This window comes from Mobula birostris, chromosome 13 (genome assembly GCF_030028105.1).
Source record: "Mobula birostris isolate sMobBir1 chromosome 13, sMobBir1.hap1, whole genome shotgun sequence".
Taxonomy (NCBI): Eukaryota; Metazoa; Chordata; class Chondrichthyes; order Myliobatiformes; family Myliobatidae; genus Mobula; species Mobula birostris.
Window position 1 is genome coordinate 74,045,478 of NC_092382.1, and position 23,401 is coordinate 74,068,878.

A 23,401-nucleotide genomic window follows, 5' to 3' on the forward strand; every position below is an offset into this window, starting at 1 on the left:
GTAGCAGCGGAAATTTAAAACTGGGTAACTACCTCCGCAGAATCAGTACTGTATGGGACATTTCTACTGGCGCCTTTTGTGGATTAAATGAATAAATTCAGACTCTGAATACGGAATTCTTCCATTAGACAATTATCAAACTCATGGCTATGCCTGTCAGCTACAGAACAGCCCATGGACTGTACAAAAACAGGAAATGCTGAAATCACTCATCCAGGCAGAAAAAAAAAATATGGAAAAGCAGTTGAAGAGTCTTTTCTCAGATGTGTTCTCAAAGCGGACGCTGACACGAGTTTTAACTAGATTCTCTATCCATATAAGCTGCCTGAAGCCCAGTACTTACAGAAATCCCCGCATTTGTTTCCTATTCCCCCAGTGCCAACTCACTAACAGATCACTGGCTGAATCCCACAGTTACATCCCGGTTTGACACAACCTCCCAGACAGACATGACGCCTCCCACAGAGACCATCACAGGGAAGCCGGGGAGAGGAATTCTACGTCCAGCAATGAGGTCCGTGCAGCAGTCTTATGTTTGTAACATTATCAGATTTATACAAAAATTGAATATATTTCACAGTACTCATACTGTGAAATTGGTCCTCTCCCACATTAAAGTCACTATCCCTGCTAAACCGCGCTCACACCAGTTTGCCTATAAAGCAAACAGGTCCGCGGAGGATGCCATCTCATTATCTCTTCGCACTGTGCTGACACACCTGGGGGGAAAGGGCACATACGTGAGGATGTTGTTTGTTGATTATAGCTCTGCTTTTAATACTGTCATCCCCAGCAAGCTCATCTGCAAACTCCACCAGCCAGGCCTCAGCTCATCACTCTGCAACTGGGTCCTGAATTTCTTGTCAGAGCGTTCACAGGCAGTGAGACTTGGCCCTGACCTGTCCTCCACTACTATCCTGAACACTGGTACACCACAAGGTTGTGTATTGAGTCCCATACTCTACTCCCTCTTCACTTACGACTGTGTACCTGCATTTAACACCAATACCATCGTCAAATTCGCAGACAACACAACAGTGATCGGGTTGATCTCCAAAAGGGATGAATCAGCGTACAGAGCGGAGGTACAGAACTTAGTGAGCTGGTGCTCAGGGAGCAACCTGTCTCTTAATACAGCAAAGACAAAGGAGCTAATTATCAATTTTGGAAAGTCACGGGATGACGAATACGCTCCAGTCTACATTAACGGAGACAAAGTGGAGAGAGTGTCCAGTTTCAGGTTTCTGGGAATATGTATCTAAGAAGACCTTACATGGTCTACTAACACCACTATAATAGTTAAGAAAGCACAGCAACGCTTGTTTTTTTTTCATCAGGACGCTGAAGAAAGCTGGTCTACCTGAACAGATGCCTGTGGTCTTTTACCGCTGCACCATACAGAGCATCTTAACATGCTGCATCTCTGTGTGGTATCTCAGTTGTACAGCAGCTGATAGAAAGCACTTCAGCGGGTCGTCTCTAGCGCACTAGAAGATCATTGGGACACAGCTCCCAGCCCTGGAGGACACCTACAGATCTCGCTGCTTAAGGAAAGCTACAAGAATCTGTAAGGACAATACACACCCATGTAGTCATCTGCTTGAATTTCTTCCAACTGGCAGACGTTATAAGATTTTCTATGCCCCGCACTTCCAGACTGAAAAATAGCTTTTTCCCCAGAGCTATAATTGTTCTGAACCAATCGATCAAGTATCATCCATAAATTTGTTATATTGCTACTTTAATATGGTTTTATGGCTGTCATGCATCTGAGTTGTGTTTTTGCACTGCTGGACATTGCTTGTACTGGCTGGTTACTTGATTTTATTTATTGTTTATTTATCTTATTTGTTGTTTTAGAGCATTGAGTATGAGAGTTGCAAACTCATTTTCGCTGTATTGGTGCATGACAAATTGTACCATGCAATGACAATAAAGATATTTCATTTCAGTTCATAACTATGAAACAACACGCCGATGGTGTTAAGTGCTCAGCAACGACTTCATTGTGCTGTCCATCAACTGTTTCACATTCAGTCATATCACACACCATGTGGAATTCCTCACATTTGCTGAAGTGTTACTAACAGTCGATAGTTTGGTTTTAGTCCTAACTCAGCGAACTGGTCACATACAAATACAGACGATCAATTTGTGTATCACTGCGGGACAATATTCAGAAGTTCAGAATCACAGAGACCCAAGCAACATTATTGAACACAAACAGCTGGAAGAGCGCTGCCCGACCGTTTCAATTACACAATTGTTGGCGGAATCTCTACATTTCGGCAGCGATCTTTAGATCCAGGTCCCACATTCCACAGTCCGTATGGTTACATGCCGTTCCTGAAAATTGGAATATTAGGCCTTGGCATGTGACAGTGGAAACCAGCGACAGAAACAAAAACGAGATTGGAATTAAGCTTCATTTCCCACCAACGACAACTGACACTGCGGCTTACCGGGAATTCCAAAAGCTGAAATAAAAGGATAGTAGACGTCTTCTATTCGCCAGATAACTGGATACACCATTTCAGTGAGAATGTGTGAATCCTGAATTCACAGCTCCGTCTGACACTCTGAGCTTTATGCATTCGAAACGGCGCTGGTATATACAGAGGATCGGCCTCTAGAGATACGATTGTACCCCTGACTAATTTTCTTCACCACAGTCACTTGAACAAACAGTTTAATTTTATACTATTGACTCTGATGTAAATATCGGGCTGTTGGAAGATAAGCACATCAAACTTCTTGGGCAATATCTCAGCCGAGACTCACCTGGTGGAAAAATGCCGCAGCTCTAAGTTCAAAGACTGAGTATTGCCACGGAGCAGCCACATACACAGATTTCACGGATGTGATGTGTAATTATTCATATCAGCATAGAAACAAAGAAACATAGAGAACCTAGAGCAGAATACAGACCCTTCAGCCCACAAAGCTGTGCCAAACATGTTCTTACCTTAGAAATCACCTCGGGTTACACATAGCCCTCTATTTTTTTGAGAGTCATGTAACTGTCCAGGAGTCTCTTAAATGACCATATTGTATCCGCTTCCACCACCGTCGCCGGCAGACCATTCGACGCATTCTCCATTCTCTGCGTCTCAAAAAAAAACTTACCCCTTACATCTACACCGTACCTACTTTAAGCACCGTGAAGCTGTGCCCTGTCGTGTTAGCCATTTCAGCCCCGGGAAAAAGCCTCTGACTATCTACACGATTCATGCCTCTCATAATCTTATACACCTCTGTGAGGTCATCTCTCATCCTGCATCGATCCAAGGTAAAAAGGCCGAGTTCCCTCAACATATTCTCATACGGTATGCTCCCATATCCAGACATCATCCTTGTAAATTTCCTCTGCACTCTTTTCATGTTTTCGACATTCTTCCTGTTGTGAGACGACCAGAACTGAGCACAGTACTCCAAGTGGGGTCTGACCAGTGCCCTAGATAGCTGTAGCATTAACTCTCGGGTCCTAAACACAATCCCACGATTAATGAAGGCCTCACACTTATTTGGGTTGAACTCCATATGCCACTTATCAGCCCAGTTTTGCATCCTATCAATGCCCCACTGTAACCTCTGGCATCTCTCCGCACTATCCACAATGCGGAACAAATCTCAAAGTAAATGCCCTGCTTTTGATTTATTTCCATTTCCTTCCGAGAGATGTTGAGGGAGGAGGAGGGGTAGGAGACGTTTGTGAAGCGGTTTCCTGCGGCCAAATCTGATGTATCGCTGGGAAGTAGGAGGAAGCCGCTCGGCCCATTGGCTGGGTGCCGGCTCCCCGGGAAGGGTTCCCGACAGAAGGGGGGAAGGGGGATATTATTGAAAGAATAAAATTGTGTGACAGGAGGTTTGTCCCCGTGCGGGACGGTGGGGTGGACAGCGAGGACCTCATCTGTAGAAATGACCGATCCCACGGTAATTGCGAGCAGAGGGATTCACCACATTGGTAGGCAAACGCCAGCAGAATTTTGACCTGTAAGTGGGGCTAATGGTCTGTGGAAAGTGTGTAAAGGAGAGGATTTGCGGGTCGATGGAACGGCCCGGGGTCTTATTGAATGAGAGGACGGGCTGAAGTGGCCGAATGGACTGTTCCTGTACCTGTTGTCTGTGTGTATAAAGAGAAGGAACAGTCAAACCCTTTTGGGGCCTGCAGGATTTCCCAGTGGGTGTTGTAGGAACCGGGGCTTGGAGCCCTGTTGTTTCCAAATTCTGTCAACAATTTGGCCGAGGGGCCGAATTCAACATTTCCAAGTCTATTGCTATATATATAATATGTAATTCTATATTGGTAATGACAGAGAATTGCATAATTTATGTTCTTTGTCTTATCTGAATGTACTTGCCCGCGATGCTGATGCTACTTGGTGTTTCTCAGTACCTGTACCTGTGCACCTGGCAATAAATTCAACTTGGTGTTTCTCAGCACCTGTACCTGTGCACCTGGCAATAAATTCAACCTGGTGTTTCTCAGCACCTGTACCTATGCACTTGGCAATAAATTCAACCTGGTGTTTCTCAGCACCTGTACCTGTGCACTTGGCAATAAATTCAACTTGGTGTTTCTCAGCATCTGTACCTGTGCACTTGGCAGTAAATTCAACAGGGCTAGAAAAATACTCAGTGAGATTTGAGTTGTGACGGTCATCTTGGCATCCTGGTAGGTCAAATGTAAAGAGCGGGTACACTGCTAAATACAAGACCCTTAAGAGTGTTGATGGACAGAGACATCTTGGTGTCCAAGTTCATCGCTCCCTGAATGTGGCTGCATCGACTGATAGGGCGGTGAAGAAGTCAAATGGAATGCTTGTATTTATTAGTCGAGGCAGAACATTAACACAGTGCAACAAAGCAGTATGGTCACAGAGAAAGTGGGCTGCAGGTAGTCATATGGTACAACGTCACATCTTGTTATACCGGGGACCATTCAAGTTGCCTGTAAAAGCTCAGTGAAATAGTCCTCCAGACTGGCTGCATGTTTTCTGTTTTTTTTTGTGTTATCTTCGACCCGACAGGTGCGTGAGGAGTGAGAATATCCAGGCCTGCTGTATGTGTTGATGATTATTTCTTTATCAGCGTCTCAGCTATCGAAGCCGGTTACGAGCTCGAGTGCGGGAGGAAGAACTGGCAGCGGCCCAGCTGTGGGATGTTAAGGTCCGGAGATCTCTCAGCACGGAGTAATGGTTTCCATGAGGTTGGGAAATTCTGCACATCAGTACGCTTTTGGTATCAGCTATCAAGGACCAGTTTTGGGGGTATTGAATGGCACAGAATGAAATAGGGTGAACTCAGATTGCGTCCTCTCAGGGGAAATCATTCCTGACAAGTAGATTGGAATTCTTTGCGGAAACATGGGTCAAGATTGGCAAAAGGGAGTCAACGGATGATAAGTCGATTGATCTGAATCTGAATCTGATGCCAGAGGAGGAGGAGTGAATGCAGGGAATCTGGGTGAATGAGTGGTTTAGTGGTTTATGAGCATATATTGTTCAACGCCCGCTTTGGATGGCAGTGTTGTCCATGTCCAGGGATGCTGATGAGGGAGGAGGTGTAGGTACTGCAGGGGAATGTGTCACTGATCTCGAGTGTGGGGTTCGAGTGATCGGAAACGGAAGGGGATCTCACGTGATGGAATGGCAGAGCAGGGTCAGGAGAGGAGGAGTGATGTATCGGAAATGCCCTGTTCCCATTTAGACGGTAGTTGCATCTTTCAAGTATTTATAGCTCGTTTCCCGAGTGTGGATATGTTCGCCGGGAAGCTTCGTAGGGATATCCTAAGCCAGGCAAATGACTTCAAACGCTCATGAAGCAGAATGCTCCCTTTAACAATTACATCTACTTCGTGACTCTCTGCATGCGGTAGGTGACACGCCTAGGGGTAAAGTTGGTTCTCTGGTGCGATCAGTATTAAATGGGACGGATGGCCTTTTCTCCCAGCCGTTTTACAAAATGGAGGTTACTTGGTAGTCTGACCGGCACACTCGGCTTGAATTTTTGTCAATTTGTCCTTCACAGTGAAGATGCATGCACTCATTCGCCAATTCGGTGGTCCTCATTCCAACCTCTCCAGCATAATTTCCAATTGATACATTCCAAGCTCTCGCTTATCCTTTTATGTCTTAATTCCTGTTCGTCCTGGTCTTCTGTTGTCAGCCTGAATCGCACAAGTGCACTGTAGAGATCTCACGTGACCATCCAAAGCCAAATCTTCAGCCCAGTTCATATGCTGATCCTTCCGCCCTGTTTAATAACTCACCGGAGATCTAATCCATGTCTCATCTCCCACTCTCTGTCCCCTATTGGTGACACTTCCCGTGCCGCTAAGCATCGCTCTTTTCACACAGGCCCTCCGATATTTTATTTTCTTCATGTACTTCAGTCGAATCCAATTCCTAACTGTCCTGATTAAACGTTCCTGCAGCCAGTAAGTGACAGTGGGACTGGACGGGTGATAGGATAGAAGGGCAGTCCTGCAGAAGGAAGATCCGCGTGATGGCTTAACGAGAGCAGGTATACGGGGAGACTGTTAAAGAAATACCGGAGTTGCAGGAAAGATGAGAAAGGCAGTTCAGACTGTGGCAAAGACCTGACAGTAGATGAGCGGTGTTGTGAATGTCCAGCTCGTCCAGCAGGGCATGTAGGGAGAAAGAAGTTGTGTTCAAGGGAACTCTACCGGACTCTGTCCGATGCTGGCTGAAATAGAAGAAAGCGGTTTGTTCAAAGTGTTGAAATTGACGCTGAGTCCTACAAGTTGCAACGCGCGCAGACGGACGGCGGGCTGCGTCCCGCTGGTGACTCTGAAATCCTCCAGAAAGGTTCAAGAATTAGGTCTGAGTGAGATGAGGAGCAGCAGTGACAGGTAACTGGAGCATACGGAGTCCCGAGTTCATTATCTTCTCCACTATCCCGAACGGGGTGTCAGGTCACCTTGGTGAGACGGCGGAAGGGTAAACAGTCGTATAACACTGTGACTGTGAGCCGGGCGACAAAAGAACCAGAGGGGCTACAGTGAATGTTGGCGGTTCTTACTGACGACGAGGTGACAGACAGAAGCCAATCTCTTCAGGCTGCTCCTACAATAGGAAGGACCGTTGTGAACGGCTGCCGTAGGTTCTAGTAGACAATGTCCAACCCCTGTAAGGTAACAGTGCATTGGGTTCCGTTCTCTGCTCTTTCCTGACAACAGAATTTTACCCTGAATAATGACTCAAAAATGTTATCAATCACGTCGGTCAGGTTAAATGCTCATTAGTTCCCCAGCTTCTTAGGCATGGATCACATTTACCAATTTCCAATCCCTTAGGAGTCTCCATGACTCCAGTGTTTCTGAAAAGCTCACTACTATTCATGTCCTCCCTCAGAACTCTGGACAGTAGCAAGTTGGTCCAGGTGATTTACTCCCGTTGGGGAGTTTCGGCATCCCCAACAACGTCTTCTTATTTACTGACATCGGCCCTCACCTGTGTCCACTGAATCTCCTGAATGTGGGGCAAAATCCAGGTTTCTTCACTTTTGAAGACTGACATGGCGATCTTACTTACTTCCTCCGCTATGTAGCTTAGAAACATAGATAGAAACAAATATCTATTGCACAGTATAGGTGCTTCGGCCCACAAAGCTGTGCCGAATATGTTCTTATCTTAGAAATTACCTCGGGTTACCCATAGCCCTCTGTTTCTCTGAACTTCATGTACCTGTCCAGTAGTCTCTTAAAAGACCCTATCGTATCTGCATCACCACCGTCGTCGGCAGCCCATTACACAACTCGACACTCCCTGCGTAAAGATCTTACCCCTGACATTTCCTCTGTACCTACTTCCAAGCATCTTAAACCTATGCCCTCTCGTGCTAGCCATTCCAGCCCTGGGAAAAAAAGCCTCTGACTATCCACACAATCAATGCTTCTCATTATGTTCTTACGTCCATCAGGTCACCTCTCCTCCTCCGTCGCTCCAAGGAGAAAAGGCGGAGTTCACTCAACCTATTCTCATACGGCAGGCTCCCCAATCCAGGCAACATCCTTGTAAATCTCCTCTGCACACTTTCTATGGTTTCCAGATTCTTCCTATAGTGAGGCAACCAGGACTAAGCACAGTACTCCAAGTGAGGTGTGACCAGTAGGTGCAACATGACCTCTCAGCTCCTCAGCTCAACCCCACGATTGATGAAGGCTAATGTGCCGTGTGTTTTCTGAATGCCAATCATCCTTCACAGCAGTGTTGAGTGCCCCATTGACTCGGACCCACAAATCCCTCTTGTCCTCCACACTGCCATGAGTCTTACCATTAATACTATACTCTGCCATTATATTTCACCGACCAAAATGAACTACGTCACACCGATCTGGGTTAAATCCCATCTGCTATTTCTCAGCCCAGTTTTGCATCCTACCAATGCTCCGATTTAACATCTGACAGCCCTCCAAACTTTTCTGTTACAAATGTGGAGAAGCGGGGGTGTGAAGGACAGGAAAACCTTCAGAAAACAATTCAGCGGTTAATCAAACAGCGACGAAAAGAGATCAAGCTACGGAGGGACCCAGTAAAGGAACAGGCTGACGTCACGGAGAGGATTAGTGTATCAAAGGAAACAGTACTAAACTACAAAACACTCTTCCTGAAGGGCTAGTGAGACTATACTCTGGTGTATCTCTACGGACTGAAGGTGCTTATGCTAGAGCCACAGTGGACACAGGTTCTGAAATTACTCTGCTTTGTAGATCCTGTTCCGACCGGCATCGGGCGCACTTACCATTGTCGTCACTGAGTGCCCCTGAGATTCCGGGGCTTAGTACCGGTGAGTATCCATACAATGGTTACGTGTTGTTGAAGCTGGTGTTTACGGAGCAGATGTTGGAGTAACTGAGATTATTGACACACTAGTCTTGCTCTACCCGGATCCGATTGAGAAGGATGGAGCTTCTATTCTTGTGGGAACAAATACTGCCAATGTGAGAAGGCTCCTGGGAGCATGCGGGAGAGAAATGGAAAGATCATTTTGAACCCCTTGTCCATTCATCCTGTGTACAGAGCTGCTTTTGAGAAGGTGCCAGTTCCTGCCAAGTAGTATGATGAACGGAAAGGAGGAACTGTGAGCTACACCCAGTCTAAACCTATCAACTTCTGTACTGGGCTTAGCTAGAGTAACGGAAATCCCTGCATTTACCGGCGTGCTCGAGGAATACAAAAGGGGATTAAACTGAGAAAATGTTGGAATGCGAAGAAGTATTTTCTACTGACAGTTCTGATTTTGATTTCTCCGATAGTACCTGCCGCACTATTAGAGCAACGGAGAACACGCCTTTCTGAGAGAAGTCTTGCCGGTTGCTTCCAGCAAAGTTCCAAGATGCTTTTCAGTACCCGCTGAAGCCACCGGAACACACGAGTGATAGATATGGGGAGACAACCTCTAGTAGTCAGGAAGGGTCAAATAGGGACATTAATAGGGTAAACACTCAATTTTCCCGATGACCGTGAGTAGAGAAACACTCAATCTTCTGAATTGTCGTGCGTAGAGGCCGAGAGCCATCAAATGCTCCAGCTATCAGTCTTTCCATCCTGAATTAATTTCTAAACCACCTTTGAAATGTCTCCAATGATAGCACATCCTTTCTAAGACAAGGGCCTCCAAACTGCTCACAATACTCACAGTAAGGCCACACCATGTACATTTTAATGCCTCAAGATTATATTACATTCTTCCATCAATGTTTGCTAACATCTCATTTGTCTTCCTGACCACTTTCGCTAACTAAGAAATTCCCCTCAGGGAATTCAGCATGAACACTCTTAAGTACCTTTGCACTTCAGATTTTCCACTGTTCTGTAGGTTCAGAAAATAGCCTGAACTTTATTTATTTTGCCGAAGTGCGGAAGCACTGTTAATCCCTGACAGTGTGTTCTATGTGCTACTTTTTTGCCCATTCTCCTAATCTGTCCAAATCCTTTTGCAGCTTCTCTACGTCCTGCAGAGTTTCTTCACCTTCACCTATCTTCATCTAGTCCTCAAACCTGCCCGTAAAATCATCAATTCCAACATCCAAATCATAAAGATGTAAAGTAAAGGTGTCCATCCATCAATTGTATTGCATCCTGCTGTTCTATTTTACATTGTGCTACCTCAATTGTAATTTCCTTTTTGTTTAATCTAATACGCTTATCTTGTCCAGATTTTATTTTTTATAACTTTCGAAATCATTTTTACTACCTGTATTAAACGTTTCAGCTTTACGCGAATAATTTCAAATCGTTCATGTTCGATCCTCCATCAAGGTGTAATTCATTTGTTTGTCTCTGAGAGGGTGTTTAAATCTGAAGAAATTCTGGTGGGCTTCGTAGTCGCCCAGGATTATTGCGTAAAATAACAATTAATGTTGTTATTATCATTATTATTTCGTTTGACTTCTCACAGTTTGTTGTGTTATACACATCAGGTGTTTTGACCGTCCTGTTACTGCGGTCCTTCAACGATTTTATTGTGTTCCTTGGATATCCGCGGGAAGGTGAATTTCATTTTTGTACATGGTGATATATGTATATAGATTTGCTGTGATGCAGAATTTACTTTCCGCTTTTAACTTTGAACCACTTGGGCCGAAGGTTCTTTTCCACGCTGTATGTATTAAAACATATGCTTTGTAAAAAAAAAAAAAAAGTGTGTCCTATTAAACCACAGAAAGGGAATATAATACAGTCCGGAATGATCAATCCGATATTCCCAAGTGCAGAGTGGCGTTAAACGCACGACACTGAGCTCCGCGGCAGATGTACAGGTATGCTTAAGAACGACGATGTAAAATGCCTTTTCATTATAGCGACCAACAACATGTCTGAATGGAACCGATGTCATTCTGTCCAACAAATAGCCATGGCTGAGACGGTGACACAGACACTCTTCACCGAATCCTCTTTCTCTTCAAACTCGGCTGCCTAAATCCGATGTAATGTGACCCATTGTACTGCTGTCTGCTGTGACTAAAACAAAACCTTTATCTTTCTTGCGTCTTTCTCATCCTCCCAATCCATGCTTTGATCGCTGCAATAAAATTAGTGATTGCATTATCAAAACACCAATTGTAAAAGACAACAGTTGTCAGGAGTGGGATTCGAACCCACGTCTCCAGGTGGAGACCAGAACACTCGCGTCTATTATTAAACGACTTTCTCGGCTTAAGTCTGGCGCCTTAGACCACTCGGCCACCCTGACAACTCTCTTCAAACCCACATGAGCAGCTGTGTTTCATAATAGAGTGAACGACTACATTGGTGAGAGAGCATACATACAAACACTCACTATATGGTGGGATTTGAAATGAAAATGGAGTGATGCTTTGTCTCAGGTTTTCCAGCATGTGAGAATTTAAAGCTCACAGCAGCACAGCGCGCTGGAACTGGTAATGCACACAGTTTAGGTCATCTGTCATAGAAAGGATGACGAGGCTTTGGAGAGTGTGCAGAAGAGATTTAACAAGATGATTCCTGAATTAGACAGTTTGGTTTTGCAATAACGAGAGCTTCAACCATCTTGTGTTGTTTTTCCCTCTGGAGCAGCAAGGCTGAGTGTGAATCTGATAGACGTCTCTTAGATTTTGGGAGGCATAGATAAAGGTAGAGCACACAGAAGCTGTCTCCATCCCAGAGCTGATATGTCTTATATCATAGGGCATACATTTCAACTAAGAGGGGAAGTTTTAAAGAAGACGTGACAACACCCTATCACTCAATGTTGGCAAGACCAAGGACAGATTGTGGTCTTGAGGAGAGGGAAAACCACAGGTCCATGAGCCATTTCTCATTGGAGGAAGTAATTTTAAATTGGTAGGTATTAGTATATCCTCTACTTTATCAGGAGACTTCAGGGATTCACCATGGCCTCAAAAACCTAGATGAACGTCTACAGATGTGTAGTAGAGAGTGGATTGTCTGCCTGCATCAGGACTTAGCACGGAAATAACATTACCTTTGAAGGAAAATCTTCAAAAGGTTAGTGGATTCGGCCCAGTCCGTCACGGGTAAAGCACTACAAAACATTCAGCACATCTGCATAACGCTGTCATCGGAAAACTGCATCCACCACCAGAGGTCCTCACCAACCAGGACATTTTCTTTTTACGCTGCTGCCATTAGGTAGAAGGTAAAAAGAGCATCAGGACTCGCACCGACAGGTGCAAGAACAGTTTACACTCACGTCCCCATCCATTGACTATTCCGACAGCCAATGATTTCACTTTAAACACTATTCTATATTGATTAGATGAGTATCCTAGGACCTCAGCAGACCAGGCAGCATCTGTCAAAAAGAATACACAGTCGACGTTACGGGCCAAGATACTTCTCCATGGGATTGTTTCTGAATAAATCGCTCACCCAAAAATCGGTGTACGATGATCTGTTGTACTGTGATAAGCAGTGTCAAAAAACACAATCTATTCTACCGTTTTCCTAATCCACACTAAGAACCTACGTTTTGTTGCAGAAATAACATCATTTGGATTAAATGTTTAACAACAAAAGATGTCAGGAGTGGGATTCGAACCCACGACCCCAGCTGGAGACCAGAACACTCGCGTTTGTCGGAAGGATTTTCATACCTTGAGTCTGGCGCCTTAGACCACTCGGCCACCCTGACTACTGTTGTGTTTGGGAACGGAATGAATCCCTGATTTGAAGGCAAAGTTATTTACGCACAAACACACATATCATCCCGCTAATCGGAAATGAACGCGAGCTTGTTACAGTTTCGCAGATTAGGCATCTTCTTTGGGAAGTGAAGCAAAATAATTACAGATCGAAGACTCGTGAGACGCGTCTCAGCAAGAATTTGGGAAGGAGGTTTGCTGAGATGAATGAGAACGCTTGGAAGACTCATTATTTTTACATGTAGTGAAGCGGGGAGGAAACGTTAATAGACCGTATTGAATCTGAAAACATTGAGTGCGAGTTGATCATGACAACGTCAACAGAAACTGAACACAGTTCAATTATATCTCGCAACGCTGCTTTACAGATGGATGTTAGTAACTGAACTATAAAGCTCAATAGTCTGATGACTGTGGAAGAAAGTGAAGCTGCGATTAAGTTCACAAGAACATAAGATATCGTGCAGAAAGGCCATTCGGTCCGCTGTGTCTGTTCATCATTCTATCATGGATGAGTTATTACAGTCAGAATGTTGTTCAGGCTTGTAGGTCAATGTTTACTCTGATGGAGAGGAGACAGAAGCAGGGTGTTTTGCACTGTAGAGCAGCGGCCTTTCTGAAAGATGAGACGCTTAAGAGAACGTATTTCGCTCGGGTTTGCTAATCCTGAGATAAATGCACAGAAGACATTAAAGTAAGGCAGGGACAAGGGGACGGCCATCGCCGGAGTGGAATGCTCCTCGCGGGATGTGGAAAGGCGGGGAGACTTCCATGGTTCCTGATGACAACAGCTGCGAGAAGTACACAGAGCTGCAGCTGGTAACAATCTGCAAGGTGCAGATTCTATGAGGTGTTTGAGTTGAATCTAGATGAACCCCGGTTCACTGGGGGCCGCAGGCGTGATGGACTAGGACATATAAAGTGGTAGATACAGTCAGGGTGCAGGACACAGGAAACTGGGTGACAGTCAGGAAGGGGAAAGGGTTTAGAGAGCCAGTGCAGACTATCCCTATGGCCATCACCCTCACCAACACCTGGTTGCCGTTTGTGGTTGGATGATCTAGCAGGGGAAAGCCACAGAGGTCGGATCTCTGGCACTGTGTCTGGTTCTATGCCTCAGAAGGGAAGGGGAAGAACAGATTCCTGGATGTTATGTTGCCTCCCGGGTACCAAGGTCCGAAACAACTTGGATCAAGTCCTGAATATTCTTCAGTAGGACCGTGAGCAGCCAGCAGCTGTGGTCTATTAAGGACCAATGACATCGGTAAGAAGAGCGACGAATTTCTGCAATGGAAATTCAGAGAGTTAGGTGCTGAGATGGAGGGCAGGATCTTCGGGGTTGTGACAGCGACACGTGACGCGTCCTAATCAGGCGATAAATGGAAACATGATACATATTAACACGTGGCTAAGGGTTTGGTGTAGGAGGGAGGCCATACGAGTTTTCGATCACTGATCTCTCTTCCATGGAAGTTAAGACCTATGGATAAAGACTTTTCGTGCGTGAACTGAAAGTGCATTAATATCCTGCCGGAAGGTTAGCGAGTGCTGCATGATTAGATTTAAACTACATTTGCACGGGGGATGGGAACCAGGGTGCCAGAACAGCTGGTGAGGAGATTGTGCAGACACGTTGATAAGGTCTCAGACAACGTCAGGAATGCAATCGTTGAGCAAGGTAGGACTAATGTTCTGAGCTGCGCATACTTCAGTGGTAGAAGTATCGGAGAAAAGGCCGATGACTCAGGGCTTGGATCAAAACCCGGAATCATGGTACTTTGCCGTTAAAGAGACTTGGTTGCAGTGGAGTTTAGTGTGACAGTTCAGTATTTCGGAGTTCCTTTGTTTCAGAAGCGATAGAGCGGGATGGACTAAAAGAGAAGGAGTAGCGTTAATAGACAGGGGGAATGTCACGGCTGTCTTCCGCCAGGACAGATGCAGAATTCGACTATTGAAGTTTTATTGATGAAACTGAAAAAGAGGAAAGGTATGATCACATTAATAGGGATAGATTACTGACCGCCCAATAGTCAGTGGTTTTAGACGGTCAAATTTGAGGATATATCGCTGTCTGTCGCTAGGACATTACGGTTGTTAGAGTTGGTGCTTCTGACAGTCCGCACGTTGACTGTTAATTCTACACTTTTAAAGGACTAAATAGGTTAGAGTTAGTCCAATGTGTTCAAAAATTCTCTTCCCCTTCATCAGTGTGCAGACGTCCCAAGGAGAACGCGTGCAATATTTGATCTGCAATTATGAAATGACAGAGACTGTGCAAGAGAAATAAATTTGATTTATCGAACACCTTGTAGCTCCTGATCACAATGCCATTGACTTCAAAGTAAATATGGACAAAAAAAGATCGTTCTAGTCCGTGCATGGAGATTTTTCATTGCGGAAAGTTCAATTTTGACGGTATCAAAAACCGTTTAGCAAGTGTCTATTGGAGCCGGGATGTTTTCTGGTCAGTGGGACGCGTTCAGAAATGAAATTCGGAGCGTACAAAGCTCATATGGGCTGTCAGCATAAAAGGTAAAGATAACAAGAGTAAATAACCTTGGTTTTCAAGAGATATTGATTTCTTGCACCTCACTTCCGATGCGGGCAGAGACGGACGAGGAAACCGACTGTGATTTGGCTTATGTTTCCGTTAAAGACACGTAGGCATCTGTGGAAGAGTTTTGGGAGAGTTTGGCTCCATCCTGCTCTGTCATTTCTGAAACAAAGAAACTCGAAAAACTCTCGCTACCAATGGGGTTTCAGAGGTCATCCTTGGAGCAAGATCCCGGGGCAATTGCAGCACCCAATTTGTTAGAAATCAAATCCGTTTACAAGTATTTCAAAGAGGTTTCAGTGAGGGAAATTTCTCGACTCTTCCACCACATAGAGCCTACGCCTGGGCAGCAGATCACTGTCAGGTCCGTGTCCTCCGCGGGGTTGATTATACGCGTGGAAGATGACATCCTATGACATTCAGCGACAGAGCACCTCGAGTTCCTTATCATGCACTTCGGCCTTATAAACGCGCCAACAGTTTACCAGGCATTTATAAACGACGTGCTCCTGATCATGGACTTTTATTCAAGCTGAAGAATTCTGATTTTCCCGTAACCACAATATATGTTTTCGGCTTCATCATCTCTAACGCAATCGCAAGAGGGACTCTCGTAAGTTGCAGGCAATCGGATGCTGACCATCACCATTCACTGGTGAGCACTGCTAAGCAGTGCTAATTCCTGGAATTTGACAACTTTTATCTAACGATTATCAGAAACTTCAGTTCAGTGGCGGATCCGCTGACGGCTCTAAACAGGAGATCCATTGTCCTTTTGTTTGGACTACCGAGACAGAGACTGCGTCGCTCAAGGAGTTGTCAGGTTGTTGCTGATTTCAGCATATTTGTACACGTACTGAGTGAATAAACACTTCTCCTTCGGCTTGCATTGTTTCAAATCGACAGTCCTTTACAAACACTAATACACAAAATGAATGCAGAGAACATACAACAGTTATATTTGAGAAGCAGCCCAATGGTGTCTATTATGGATCTTCGTCCACATATCATAATCAGTAAAAATGGGGTTCTATACAATTGATAAATGATTAAAATATTGAAATAGAACAGGAATATTCAAATTGAAACCAGTCTGGAGCAGTTACTTTTACCTCGGGACTGTGTTAGCTCATTATGTTAACAATTATTCCTTATCGCCTTCCTAAACACGAATCTCAGTGTCGACTTATAATTGCTAATCACATCCCTTGCCAAGCCGCTCGCTGATGGGCTGAAGATCAGAATGAAGTCCCACGGACGGGATCACCAGAAGTAGAGGGCAGTACGAAACTTCCAGAACTCCCAAACAGATCTTAGATACAGTGACTGATGTGACCGGTGGCATTGGTTCTCAGTTTGACTCCCTGTTAACATCAATGGATCTGGGGTTGAAAGAGTGAAGAGCTTTAAGTTCCTCGGCTTAAACATCACCGAGGATCTGACGTGGTCTGTACATACCGGCTGTGTGGCGAAAACGGTACAACAGCGCCTCTATCACCTGAGACCTCTGAAGAAGTTTGGGATGGACTCCCAAATTCTAAGAACTTTCTACAGGGACACAATGGAGAGCATCCTGACTGGCTGCGTCACTACCTGCTATGCAAACTGTACTTCGCCCAATCGCAGGACTCTGACATCCCTGTGCGTCTGTAGATATGAACGTCCGACTCTTCAGGACAATTACAAAGACAGGTGTCTAAAGAAGGTCCGAAATATCATTGGAGACCCGAGTCACCATGACCACAAACTGCTCCAGCTGCTATCATCCGGGGAACAGCATCACAGCATAAATGCCACGACCAACAGGTTCCGGGATATCTTCCACCATGCCATCAGGCGGTTTAATTCGTGCTGAAGCAACTGTATTTCCATGTTATATTGACTATCCTGGTGTACATAATACTTGTTATAAATTACAAAAATTACAAGTGTTACATACCTCGTGGGTATCTTGTGACTGTCTTATGATCATGATGTCATTGAGTTTCTTGTGAGCATAATGTAATGGTCTTGTGATGGTGGGGTGATGTAATTTTCTCGCCAGTGTGAGGTCACGTGATGACATGTTATCAGCAGGTATTTAACTGGAAACCTCTGTTGTTACGCTGTTGATTCGTTGTTTGGTTCGTCAGTTACTCCGTTATGCTGCGTATTCGTCTCATGACGCAGTTTCGTTTAAAGTGGAGTTTTACTTTCTATTCTAAGATCTTACTGAGGTACGGGACCCTGAAGGATTGAGTAAAGTTGGTGTCGTACGAGGATTTAATACAGGATCGACCTTATTGATTCTCGTTCAGAAATAGTGACTTGTATCTGAGATATCTCCTGTAAGATCAGGAAGGTTTGTGCAGTGAACATTCGTCAGAATTAGGTTCCTTTAAGCTGTTTTATTTCCTCCGTCGTGAATTCTTTGGACGGGATCAGCAGTAACGTCACGTCTTCGAAGGAATCCGTTTCCAGAGAAGTCTCTCCTTATTGACCGTGTAAATCACTTGGACTTTCGAACTTGCCATGTTAAGACTGTGTTCGAATTTACCACTTTAAGAACTGTACCAGAGTTGCCGTACAGCAGTTAACTTCCAGTTAAGATAGTCGTTTGAATACTTTTCACTATTGTTGAGCAGAGTTTAATAATTGTTTATGTTTGTTTATAAAACTTGACTCAATGATATATTCATTGTTGCTACTCATGTGACAAAATTTGGGGCTCGTCCGCCATTGTTCCGATTTTGAGCTTAAGTGCTTGTTTAGTTATCAATCTGATTTGGAAAAGGGAAATGCCTGATTCTTTTGTTTGATTGGTCTGTGGGTGATGTACAGGTTTAGGTGCCCACACGGATTTTAGTGAATGAGCACAGATTCGAGTGTCTTGGCGAATTTGGATTTGCACAAGTTTTGGGTATGCATGGGGATTCGGCATGTACGATAATTTATTAATAAATGCACTTTCAATTTTGTACTTGGTTCTTATTGTTTGTTAAAGGTCGATTTTATGAACTGTTTTAAGTTATCGTTGTTCAAGTATAATCTTACGCCTATGTCTGATTAGCAGCGAGTATGCGAGCGCAAACGGATTTGAGGCGGCCGAAGGATGAGGTGGTGTGGGTATATTTAATTCATAGAAACCTGACTAACAAATACACTCTGAAGTTTGAACTTTGTTCTTGCTATTATTTCAATGTGAGCCAGCTGCTTTGTGAACTGTTGGAAATATTCTTGCTCTGGAATAATCCTCTGTTCCTGTGGGTGTGTCAGTCGATTTGGAGGTGCAGGCAGATTTGATGACGTGCAAAGGTTTAGGAGAATTTCGGCAACTAGGTGCGCACAGGGATTTTAGGGTTGCGTGTGGATTTCGGACCTCTCCCCGATCTGGTGGTGCTTTCGGATTTGGAGGCTGTGCGAGATTGGTGATCTATTAGAAAACACGGTTGCACAGGGATTTAGTGTTCCGTACGGATTCTGGGTGCACACGAATATGGGGGTGAGTGAGGATGTGGGGATGTGGACGGGTTTAGGTGTGTATCGGCGCATATGGGTGCACATGGATTTGTTGAATGCCAGTGGATTTGGGTTTCTTGGTTTTTGACGAATCTCAAAGTCTTTTCATTTATAAGGCCTCCAATAATAACAGCACTTTAAATTTGGATTTTGTTCTTGCTATTTCTGTAAGCTGGAGGTTGCTACTTGGTGAACTATTTGAAATATCCTCGTCTGGGATAACGACGGGGTATTGTTGGGTTCGGAATTCGCATCGATACGGTGCGCACACGGAATTGGAGTACACGTGGATTTGTGGGTGTTGGTTGGTTTGGGTTAATGACAAATAACAAGGTTGTTTCGTTTACAGATATTTTAATAAATAACATTGAGCTTTGCTCTCGCTATTTTCAATGTGGATAAAGCTATCTTGTGAAAAGATTGAAACGATCCTTGCTCTGGGAAAAAAATGTACACTCGGATTTGGGGGTGCACAGAAATTTGGGGATGTGTACGGCCAGTTTGAGTGCACATCGATTTGGATGTGTCGGTGGATTAGGGGCTGTGTCGAATCTCAAAGTCGTTTCGTTTATAGGTACGTACTTTAATAATAAATTTACATAGGACTTAGAGCATTGTTCCTGATTATTGAAGGTGGAAGCAGCTATTTTGTGAACCGTTTCACATGACACTTGCTTTTGGAAAATCTAGCGTGTATGTGGAGCTGTCGGCGGGTTTGGGGTGCACTTGTACTTTGGTGTGCGCTCCGATTGGTGATGTGCGCAGATTCAGGCGCCCGTTGTCAAATATAGAGTTACAAACGGGTTTGGACTTACACCCAGATTTAGGGTGTGTCAAACCATCTGGAGTCGAAGCCGACTTTTGGGGTCTTGCGGAATTTTAATTCCAAAACGGTCATTTACTGAACTCATTGAAATGATTCCTGCTCTGAAATAATCTATTATGCAAGTTGGGGATGTCAGCATGTTTGCACTGCGCACTTGTTCGGGGATGGCGCAGATTAAGGGCGGTGTCGGCAAATATGGGATGCACTCCGATTTAGGTGTCTGTTGGTGGATTTCCGGAATCTCACAGAGTTTTGTTGTCTGTCGATTAGTAGTTCTGACTTATCTAAATTTTGTTTCATTTACAGATACTTTCATAATAGACACATTTCGAACACCAACAATATTCTTGTTACTTTATGGTGGCGGCAGCCAATTTGTGAAGTTTGAAATGATCTTTGCTCTGGGATCCGCTGCTGTGCATCTGGGGGCGTCAGGGGGTTCGGAGTGCTCATCAATTTGTGGGTGAACACTTGGGATGGGCACATATTTCTTTGTAAACATGCATTTGTGGGTGCACACGGATTTGGGCCTGCGTGCGGATTTATGGGTGTGCTCTGAAATATGGGGGTGGACACGGATTGGTATCTGAGTACAGATTGGGGTGTCACTGCAGATTTAGGGATGCACACGAATTTGGGTGTGCATGCGGATCTGGGATGTTGGTGTTATTGGCACTATGACGAACATCATTTATACACATATTTGGGGTACCTGCAGATTTGGAGGTATGAAGAATCTCGGGGCTGTTTCGTTGAGGCAGCTATTTTGTGAGCTCCCTGAAATAGTTCTTGCTCAGGTGGAAGTGTCGGAGAATCTGGGCGGACAAGTATGTGGACGCATGTCGGTTTGTGAACGCACGCCGATTTGAGCTGCCTGGGGCTGTGGGTGTGCACGCTGATGTGGGCGTTGCTTGCTTGCGGATTTTGGTGCACTTGAATTGAGGGTGCGCAGTGGTCTGTGTATCATCAACTGTTCTGTCTGGTATGGGTGGGCGTGGGAGTGGCTACTGCACAGGACCGAATGAAGCTGCAGAGGGTTGTAAATGTAATCGGCTCCATCTTGGGTACCAGGCTACAAAGTACCCATGACATCTCCAAGGAGCAATGGCTCAGGAAGGCAGCGTCCATTATTAAGGACCTCCCGCACGCATAGCCATACCCTTTTCTCACTGTTACCTTCAGGCTGGACGTACAGAAGCCTGAAGGCATACACTGCCAACCGATTCCTGAACGGACACGACCTCACTTTTTAAAATATGTTATTTCTGTTTTTGCACCGTTTATAATCTATTCAAAATAAGTATGCTGTAATGCTTATTTATTTTTATTATTGTTATTATTTTTGTTTTATTTTCTTTCTTTTTTTCCTTTTAGATTTTGTACTCCATTGAACTTCTGCTGCTAAGTTTCACGACACATGCCCGTGGTAATAAACATGATTCTGATTCTGATTCAATTGTTTTTTTTTCTTTGCAATTCACAACTCCTCCATTTTTTCTATCATCTACAAACTTACTAACCAGTTTGTCCAGATTTCACTCTAAGTCATTTATAGACACTCAGTGTGGCGACCTTATGAGGTAAATCACGTTGTCAATAGGGTGACGACTGATTATACTAAACGTTCATGGTATTCTTCTGTTGTAGCACAACCTCCTTAATTTTAGATATGTTATGCTTTCAGCGATGTTCTCCTTCCCAACACCATTGTAAAATGTGGTTATTTTAGTTACTGTTTCCTTGCTGTCCGCTTCAAACACCCTGTTCGTTCTCTTTTGATCTGCCTCATTAACAAGAACTGCCACTCACTAGGTTGTTGTTTGCTTTTCGTACCCAGAGACTGTTGTGAGTGAAACTCGCAGGAGGTCAGCTGTTGCTGAGATCTTCAAAAACAGCACTTAAAGTCAACGTTCTCAAGGGATATTGCAACTCTGATAAAGAAGAAGAGAGAGTTGTATGACACGTATAAGAAGCAGGGAGTAAATAAGGTGCTTGAGGAGTATAAGAAGTGCTAGAAAATACTTAAGAAAGAAATCAGGAGGGCTAAAAGTAGACATGAGGTTGCCTTGGCAGTCAAAGTGAAGGATAATCCAAAGAGCTTTTGCAGGTATATTAAGAGTAAAAGGATTGTAAGGGATAAAATTGGTCCTCTTGAAGATCAGAGTGGTCGACTATGTGCGGAACCAAAGGAAATGGGGGAGATCTTAAATAGTTTTTTTACGTCTGTATTTACTAAGGAAACTGGCATGAAGTCTATGGAATTAAGGGAAACAAGTAGTGAGATCATGGAAACTGTACAGATCGAAAAGGAGGAGGTCCTTGCTGTCTTGAGAAAAATTAAAATGGATACATCCCCGGGGCCTGAAGGGTGTTCCCTCGGACCTTGAACGAGACAAGTGTTGAAATTGCAGGGGCCCTGGCAGAAATATTTAAAATGTCGCTGTCTACAGGTGAGGTGCCGGAGGATTGCAGAATGGCTCATGTTGTTCCGTTGTTTAAAAAAGGATCGAAAAGTAATCCGTGAAATTATCGGCCAGTAAGTTTAACGTCGGTAGTAGGTAAGTTATTGGAGGGAGTACTAAGAGAAAGAATCTACAAGTATTTGGATAGACAGGGTCTTATTAGGGAGAGTCAACATGGCTTTGTGCGTGGTAGGTCATGTTTGACCAATCTATTGGAGTTTTTCGAGGAGGTTACCAGGAAAGTAGATGAAGGAAAGGCAGAGGATATTGTCTACATGGACTTCAGTAAGGCCTTTGACAAGGTCCCGCATGGGAGGTTAGTTAGGAAAATTCAGTCGCTAGGTATACATGGAGAGGTGGTAAACTGGATTAGAGATTAACTCAATGGAAGAAGCCAAAGAGTGGTAGTAGAGAATTGCTTCTCCGAGTGGAGGCCTGTGACTAGTGGTGTGCCACAGGGATCAGTGCTGGGTCCATTGTTATTTGTCATCTATATCAATAATCTGGATGATAATGTGGTGAATTGGATCAGCAAATTTGCTGATGATACAAAGATTGGAGGTGTAGTAGGCAGTGAGGAAGGTTTTCAGAGCCTGCAGAGGGACTTGGACCAGCTGGAAAAATGGGCTGGAAAATGGCAGATGGAGTTTAATACAGACGACTGTGAGGTATTGCATGTTGGAAGGACAAACCAAGGTAGAACGTACAGGGTTAATGGTAAGGCACTGAGGAGTGCAGTGGAACAGAGGGATCTGGGAATACAGATACAAAATTCCCTAAAAGTGGCGTCACAGGTAGATAGGGTCGTAAAGAGAGATTTTGGTACATTGGCCTTTATTAATCAAAGAGTTGAGTGTTAGAGCTGGAATGTTATGATGAGGTTGTGTAAGGCATTGGTGAGGCCGAATCTGGAGTATTGTGTTCAGTTTTGGTCACTAAATTACAGGAAGGATATAAATAAGGTTGAAAGAGTGCAGAGAAGGTTTACAAGGATATTGCTGGGACTTGAGAAACTCAGTTACAGTGAAAGGTTGAATAGGTTAGGACTTTATTCCCTGGAGCGTAGAAGAATGAGGGGAGATTTGATAGAGGTATATAAAATTATGATGGGTATTGATAGAGTGAATGCAAGCAGGCTTTCTTCACTGAGGCAAGTGGAGAAAAAAAAAACAGAAGACATGGGTTAAGGGTGAGGGGGGGAAGTTTAAAGGGAACATTAGTGGGGGCTTCTTCACACAGAGAGTGGTGGGAGTATGGAATGAGCTGCCAGACGAGGTGGTAAATGCGGTTTTTTTTTAACATTTAAGAGTAAATTGGACAGATACATGGATGGGAGGTGTATGGAGGGATATGGTCCGTGTGCAGGTCAGTGGGACGAGGCAGAAAATGGTTCGGCACAGCCAAGAAGG

The 23,401-nt window shown here is 44.3% G+C and overlaps 2 non-coding genes and 1 pseudogene across 2 annotated transcripts; all 3 read right to left on the minus strand.

Moving 5' to 3' along the window:
* The window catches only part of LOC140206983 (uncharacterized), a 291,411-nt pseudogene that overhangs the window by 176,443 nt on the left and 91,567 nt on the right, over positions 1-23,401 (minus strand).
* trnal-uaa (transfer RNA leucine (anticodon UAA)) lies at positions 11,105-11,220 on the minus strand. The gene is made up of 2 exons: positions 11,183-11,220; positions 11,105-11,150 (listed from the first exon to the last, which is right to left on the minus strand). It is a non-coding gene; the product is annotated as a tRNA-Leu (tRNA).
* Positions 12,529-12,642, minus strand: trnal-caa (transfer RNA leucine (anticodon CAA)). The gene is made up of 2 exons: positions 12,605-12,642; positions 12,529-12,574 (listed from the first exon to the last, which is right to left on the minus strand). It is a non-coding gene; the product is annotated as a tRNA-Leu (tRNA).